Genomic DNA, 7,758 nt, shown 5'->3' with positions numbered 1-7,758 from the left:
AGTCACCATTTTTCGGTCCAGAACTGTTAACCTTTAAAAATTTCGCGTAAGTCTAACCCCTCATTTTAGGCCCTAGAATCCTGCCCAATGTGCCCATCGTAGGGAAAAGTAGATTAGGAAAAGAGACTAAACGAACCTTATCCTATACAGGAGATGAGATAAAGAGTTGTGCAAAACTGCCATCCTTTAGGGGGACACTCCCAAGGTGTCTCAAGGCGATGCATAAAACATTATCCAACCGAATGAGAAAGACCGTGAAATATGTTATCACACGTCCCACTCCCACTTACTATGAATATTCTCTCAATTCACCTTAGTATTGACCTATTCAAATACCATACTTTAGGGGGACACTCCCAGGGTACCTTGAGGCCGAGGATAGATCTCATGGTGTGGACATTAGGGAGAAACGTGAAGAGGTTTAAGTGAAGTATCATATACCCCAAGTACCTTTCATTGAATGTTCTACCTAAGGATTCATTAACTTAGACAATCCGACTACTGATTTTATCCAAGTGTGAGTTTAATTTGCTAAAAAAACAACTCTTGCTTTTGATAATTAAACAAGTTCGAATCAAGTCCCATTAAACACTTTAATAGACTATCATCAAATTTGCATGCATGCATCAAATCTATCTAATTCACCTTTCCAGGTAGGTTCCCAGGTAGGAGTGTTCCGTTTCCATCAGCTTAAGTACTCCAGCCTAGACAGAACCCGTCTTAGACAAAAGGTCCCTTATAGATAGATTTGGTACATATTTAATCTTTTATTAGTCAATTTAATCCTATTAAACTGATTGAAAGATTAAACTTAGGTTTCTAATCTCATTAAAACCGTGATCTTATGTCTATCTCAGTTAAATTTTAAAACTCTTTTAAAACATGATTCAACCTAAGTTTGCATGCATGTCTTTCTTATTGATTTTAGTTCTAATTTCCATTATAACTCTTATAAAAGAAACAACCAAAATCATCCACATTACTAAGCTAGACTAGGTATTTATAACTCTTATAAATTAACCTATATATCATGCTTCATGCAATGTCCATTCATTACTATATATAACTCTTATATAAAATGTAATGAACGAAGCATACATGCTTCCATACACCTTTATACTATAATATTTATAATATAAAGATGATGCCTGAATATGCTTAATGCATGCATAAATATAACTCTTACATTATATGATGCATGAGCATGCTTTAAAGTAGATTAATCATGCAAACTACTATATCATGACTCTTACAATATAGAGATGATGCATGGTGAATGCATAACCTATGGTAGGATTTAAAACTATATGGTATACTATATGACATATAACTTAAACATACATCTCATGTACATTCACCAAAAATTAATGGACTGAGATGATTAGCCTAAAAAACGGGAAAGGAACACTAGAAGAAATTCGGGCTTCAATGTCGGTTGAAAATAGCATTATCGGATGCGACCCTCGATTTAAAACCGACATTGAAGGCCTCCCATTTTTTTTTCAAATTTATCAAAATTTTCATTTCCCTCTCGCATGCGCGTGCCCTAAATTTCATCTCTCAGCTCTCTCACTTTACCAAAAGTACTGCGACCCTCGATCGGCCATTTGCCTACCCAAACAAACTTTCTCCTCTCTCAATAGCTGTTGTTCAGCTGTTTGCCTTCAGGTGGGGTTGTCTTCATCGGGTGGTCATCGGGCAGTCATCTAAAACGAGCTCGTCATCCAAGCTTCTCCATCGCAGGTATATTTGAACAACATTTTCGTTTGCCTTCAGGTGGGGTTTTCTTCCTCTGTCATTTGATAGTTGAATATTTGAACAACTTTTTATTTTTTCATCGAACCTAATAACCACCAAAAGAGTAGCTTGTCTTGTTGTATTCATTTGGGAAATTTTGGGTTTATCTTTAGAGTAGATTCATAAACTTTGAATTTTTAACCATTCAACCTCAGACTTCATTAGACGGTGCATTGTTACACAAACAACAGTGTCATGAATCACGATGAATGAAAGAAAGGCTGAACAAATGTTCTAAAAATAGTCGAACCAAGCAGACCAATGTGTTATCCATGTTTATGTTGCTTTCTTCAGGGCATTGGAGATTAACTGAACTCTCTCTCTCCTTGAAGAGTCCTTTCATCCTCTAAATTTCATAAACGTCCTTGAATCTCAATGGCATATACAACCTAGTAGTTGTTCTGTTACTCATCCACTATATATTCTGGAAACTTTCATGTGTTTACATTTATTTATAATTTACAAATGGTTTAATAACTCTTTATATCTGACCAATCCATCTTTTGATCCTCTATCTTGTTGTTATTCAAGTTGAGCAATATGGTTCATGTATAAGAAAATAAGAAATTAAGGCACTGATTATCCTGTACTTTAGTAAGGAACATTATTTTCGTTAATCTTTTGTAGCTTCGTGCAGTAAGCTTTTTTTCTCTTCCGTTGATCAAATTTATACGTTACGTGGTTAATGGTTCATGCTTGTCAACTCCATATGTTACCGTTTAGAGTCCTTACCTCCCATTGGCTTTAGCTTAGAATTCACTGTCAGTTGTTGTGTGGTGTTGAGTGAAGTTTTTCATTTGTTAGGTTCAAGTTTGACGTGTAAGGCTAAATTTTGATTCTTGGGTATTTGGAGGGAAGATAGGAAGATTGCATTAGATGTGTTTTAAGAAGGTTGACAAGTGGAGAAAGTGCACCCAACACAAAAAGGACTTCATAACAACATTAATAACAAGGACAAGGTAATATTTATAAGATGCTTACCTTAAAAGTCTAGTTGTTCTAAATTTGTTCAAGTTGCATATTTTACAATCATGGATAAGTCATGGATGAAAATGAATAGAATGTCAGCTGAGTATGGTTTAGGAGTCGAGGTGTTTATTAAAAATGGTCTACAACATTCAAATATACCGAATGTCATGAGTTGTCCATGTTTGAAGTGTGTTAATGCAAAGATTCTAGATGTGAACAAAATAAGAGAACACTTATTTTTTAATGGTATAGATCAAAGTTATCAGACATGGATTTTTCATGGTGAATCATTACCGATTAAGAGGAACAATGAAAATGTGTCTACTAGTGAAAGAGACGAAGCTTATGAGGATGATGTTGATGTTGATGACACAATTGGAATGTTTGAGCCTGTATACAATAACTATTTTAGTGGAAAATCCGATAATTTTGAAGAATTATTAGATGATGCGAACAAACCATTGTACCCAAATTGTAAAACTTTTTCTAAAATATCTACATTGGTAAAGTTATATAATTTAAAAGCTAAATTTGGATGGAGCGATAAGAGTTTCACTGAGTTGTTGAAATTAATTCATGACATATTACCTAGTCCTAATGAAATTCCAACTTCTACTTATGAAGCAAAAAAGATTTTGGGTACTCTTGGAATGAAGTATGAGAAGATTCATGCATGTAGAAATGATTGTCGTTTGTTTAGAAAAGAACTCTCTAATACAAATGTATGCCCTATTTGTGGTACGTCAAGATGGAAGCTTAAAAAAAATTTAAACAAAAGGGCTAAAAATATCCCAGCAAAAGTCATGTGGTAATTGCCCCCAATTCCAAGATTTGAAAGAATATTTCGAAGTAAAGAGACAGCAAGTTTATTGACATGGCATGCTAAAAAAAAAGAAACAGATGGTTTATTAAAACATCCCAAAGATGCCCTATCGTGGAAAAAAATAGACAATTTGTGGCCAGAGTTTGGGTCAGAACCTAGAAATCTTCGTCTTTCTCTTTCGATAGATGGGGTAAATCCACATGGAGATCTGAGTAGTAGATATAGTTGTTGGCCAGTGATGTTAGTGACATACAATCTACCTCCATGGTTGTTCATGAAGCGGAAATTTTTGATGTTGACTGCACTAATATATGGTCCTAAACAACTGAAAAATGACATAGATGTTTATTTAGCTCCTTTAGTAGATGGCTTGAAAAATCTTTGGAAAGATGGGGTAGAATGTTACAATGCATATGAAGAACATCGTTTCATTCTTAAAGCCATTTTATTATGGACCATTAATGATTTTCCAGCGTATGGTAACTTGTGTGGTTGTACGGTTAAAGGGTATCATGCATGTCCAATTTGTGGAGAGAATACTTCATGCACTTATTTACCAAAAGGGAAGAGGATGGCATATCTCGGGCATCACAAGTTTCTACCCCACCATCATCCATATAGGAAAAAAAAGAAAGCTTTTAATGGCGCACAAGAATTAGAATTTGGTCCAGAACCATTGAGTGGGGAAGAAATTCTTGCAGAAACAAGTAAGTATCAATATTCATTTGGTAAGAAAAGTATCAAAGAAAAGAACAGTGGAGATAACACTTCAACTTAATGGAAGAAAAAATCTATTATTTTCGAGTTAGAATATTTGAAGTATCTTTACGTGCGACATTGTTTAGACGTGATGCACATTGAAAAGAATGTATGTGCAAATCTTATTGGCACATTGCTTGATATTCCTGGTAAAACAAAAGATGGAAAAAGACTCGATTAGATTTGGTGGAATTGAACATTACATCAGAGTTGGCCCTCAAGTAGGAGAGAAAAAAGTATTTTTACCTCTCGCATGTTATACATTAACACGAGCTGAGAAATTGAACTTTTGTAAGGTACTATCAGAAATTAAAATACCTAAAGGTTATTCATCGAACATTCAAAGTTTAGTGTTGTTCACAGATTTGAAACTTTACGGACTTAAGTTGCATGACCATCACGTTCTTATGCAACAATTATTATCTGTAGCCATTCGTGATATTTTACCCAAACATGTAAAACTTGCAATTACTCGCCTATGCTTCTTTTTTAATGCTATATGTTGCAAGGCGATCGATTCATCTCAGTTAAAGGGTATGCAAGAGGATATCGTTGTCACTCTATGCCTCTTAGAGAAGTATTTTCCTCCATCATTCTTCACAATTATGGTACACCTTGTAGTGCATCTCGTAAGAGAAGTTGAGTTTTGTGGACCTGTTTATTTGAGGTGGATGTATCCTTTTGAACGATACATGAAAGTGTTGAAAACTTATGTACGAAATAAAAATCAACCAGAAGGCTGTGTTGGAGAAAATTATATTATTGAAGAGACTATAGAGTTTTGTTTTGAATTCGTATTTGGTGTTAATTCTATTGGGCTAAACTCATCAACAAAGAAAGCGAATTCAAACATTGATAGAGCATTATCAACTGCTTCTTTTATCAGATCGAGTAAGGATGAGTTAGATCAAGCTCATCTTTATGTCCTTTAAAATGTAAATGATGTGCTTCCTTACGTCGAGTATGTAGATCTTCATCTTATTCTTGTTTTAGGTTACTTGATTATTCAATAATCTACTAACTTTGTCATTTATAATAGGCAACATATGGATATTTTGTCTAAGCTTAATTCTGGTAAAAATAAAAGTAGAAAGTGGTTTCAAGAAGAGCATAATCGTACATTCAGTTGGTGGTTGTCCACACGGGTAATCTCTAGAGACCTACTATTTGATGTATAATTAAATGTTAACTACTAAAATATTATGAATAATAACTTTTACTTTGTTTAGGTATCTTTGGGATGAATGTGGTTGTGATATTACAAAGAAGTTTTTTATAATTGATCAAGCAAGAATATCGCCACACGTGAAATCTCAAGATATCCGATCCAGAAATTTAGCCAATCAACTAGAATTGGCTAATTTAGACCAAATAGTCCTCATTCCATATAACACAGGGTAAGTAAATTGTGTTTATGTTGTGGCTAATTTGCATTATACACGTACTAATATTTCAAAATTGTTGCTTATTATAGTTATCATTGGATATTGATTGTAATCAATGTATAAGAAAATTGTGTTTGTGTTTTGGATTCTCTTCGAAGCAAGGTTCAAGAGGATTTTCATGGAGTTATAAATATGTAAGTGTAATTGAACTTTCTTAGCTCTTAATTGAAGTATTTATGTTTAACTAATGCTTTTAAACTATTTAATGGATTGAAAACATGGCAAGCCAAGCACGATCTCCAACACTATCGGTCTTCTCCAAAATGGAAACCGGTAAAGGTAAATTTGTATTCATTTTTTAACAATTTATGTTCATTCGACTTCTTTATAAAAATTTAACAATTGTTTTCAACTTTATATGCAGTGCCCTCGTCAATTAGATTCTGTAGGATGCGGGTACTTTGTGCAAAAATATATACATGAAATAGTGCATAATCCTACTACTCCCATTACTAGCCTCGTACGTAAATTATTTATTTTTTATATAGTGCTAGCTTTAATTTAATAAATGGATGTAAGCTTATGTTGAGTTTATCTTTTTTTTTTCCTTTTTGTAGTTCAATACAAAAGATGCATATACACAAGGAGAGATTGACGTAATTCGGACCCAATGGACAAGTTTTGTTGGCCGATTTGTGTAAGGATGTAATTCTTGTTTTTTTTTTGTCTCAATAGAATGTAAATGCTAGCTTAGAATGAATTTGTGGATAAATTCATAGGTGGAAGACATGATCTGTTTTTTATTGGAAGTTGTATTCTAGTATTGTGATTCTTGTTTATTCATGGAATTAGTATTAGATATTTGTGAATGAGAAAAATGATGACTTGGTGTAAATATTCTATGAAAGTCTGGTTCTGGTTGACTTGGTGTAAGTATTCTATGAAACTCTGATTCTGGTATTGTGATTCTTGTTTGTGGATAAATTCATAGGTGGAAGACATGATCTGTTTATCATTGAAAGCTGTATTTATGGTATTGTGATTCTGGTTTATTCATGGAATTAGTACTAGATATTTGTGAATGAGAGAAATGATGGCTTGGTGTAAGTATTCTATGAAAGTCTGGTTCTAGTTGGCTTGGTGTAAGTATTCTATGAAAGTCTGGTTCTGGTATTGTGATTATTGTTTATGGATAAATTCATAGGTGGAAGACATGATCTGTTTATTATTGGAAGCTGTATTCATGGTATTGTGATTCTTGTTTATTCATGGAATAGTACTACTTGATATTTGTGAATGAGAGAAATGATGGCTTTGGTGTAAGTATTCTATGAAAGTCTAATTTTGGTATTGTGATTCTTGTTTGTGGATAAATTCATAGGTGGAAGAATATTGATGGGCTCGCCATGCAATTTTTTTAATACTATTTAATATAAAACAATGACGGATATTTCCTGACCCAACACAAGACATATATTGTCATTTTTAACTTATTTGACCAAAAAAATTGATTCGGCAATGGAATTTTAAAAAAAGGGATAGATTCGGGCTTCAATGTCGGTTAACAATTAAAAAAAAGGCTTTAATGTCGGTTGCAACAAACATTAAAGACCTTTAATCACTAAAGACCTTTAATGTTTGTTGCAAGACTTTCAATATTGAGACTTTCAATGTCAGTTGCAACCGACATTGAAGGTTGCAATATTGGTGTTACTGAAGGCCTTTAATATCGGTTTAAAACCGACAATAAAGGTAGCCGACATTAAAGGACTTTAATAACACGACCTTTAATGTCAGTTGCCAACCGACATTAAAGGTCGAATTTCTTCTAGTGGAAAACTATTTATTACATAAACCATCGAGTAAACCGGTTCAAAATGACGAACCGAGTCTTGAACTGCCCGGGTGAAGCTTTGCTATCTTATCGTGTACCTTTTCCTTGTGATCATATAGTAAAGTTGGTCGAGTAACCACGATCGTATAACAACAATTGAGTACCTTTGACTATGCGATGAAGCATGAAGG

The 7,758-nt window shown here is 33.7% G+C and overlaps 1 pseudogene; it reads left to right on the top strand.

Moving 5' to 3' along the window:
- The first annotated feature begins 2,828 nt into the window (after positions 1 to 2,828).
- Positions 2,829 to 5,280, top strand: LOC150032308 (uncharacterized; annotated as a pseudogene).
- Positions 5,281 to 7,758: the final 2,478 nt, after the last annotated feature.

Source organism: Benincasa hispida, chromosome 11, assembly GCF_027475165.1.
Source record: "Benincasa hispida cultivar pf3 chromosome 11, pf3_genome.v1.1, whole genome shotgun sequence".
NCBI lineage: Eukaryota > Viridiplantae > Streptophyta > Magnoliopsida > Cucurbitales > Cucurbitaceae > Benincasa > Benincasa hispida.
Note: the sequence above shows the minus strand (reverse complement) of the source record. Positions and strands in the feature narration are given on the sequence as shown.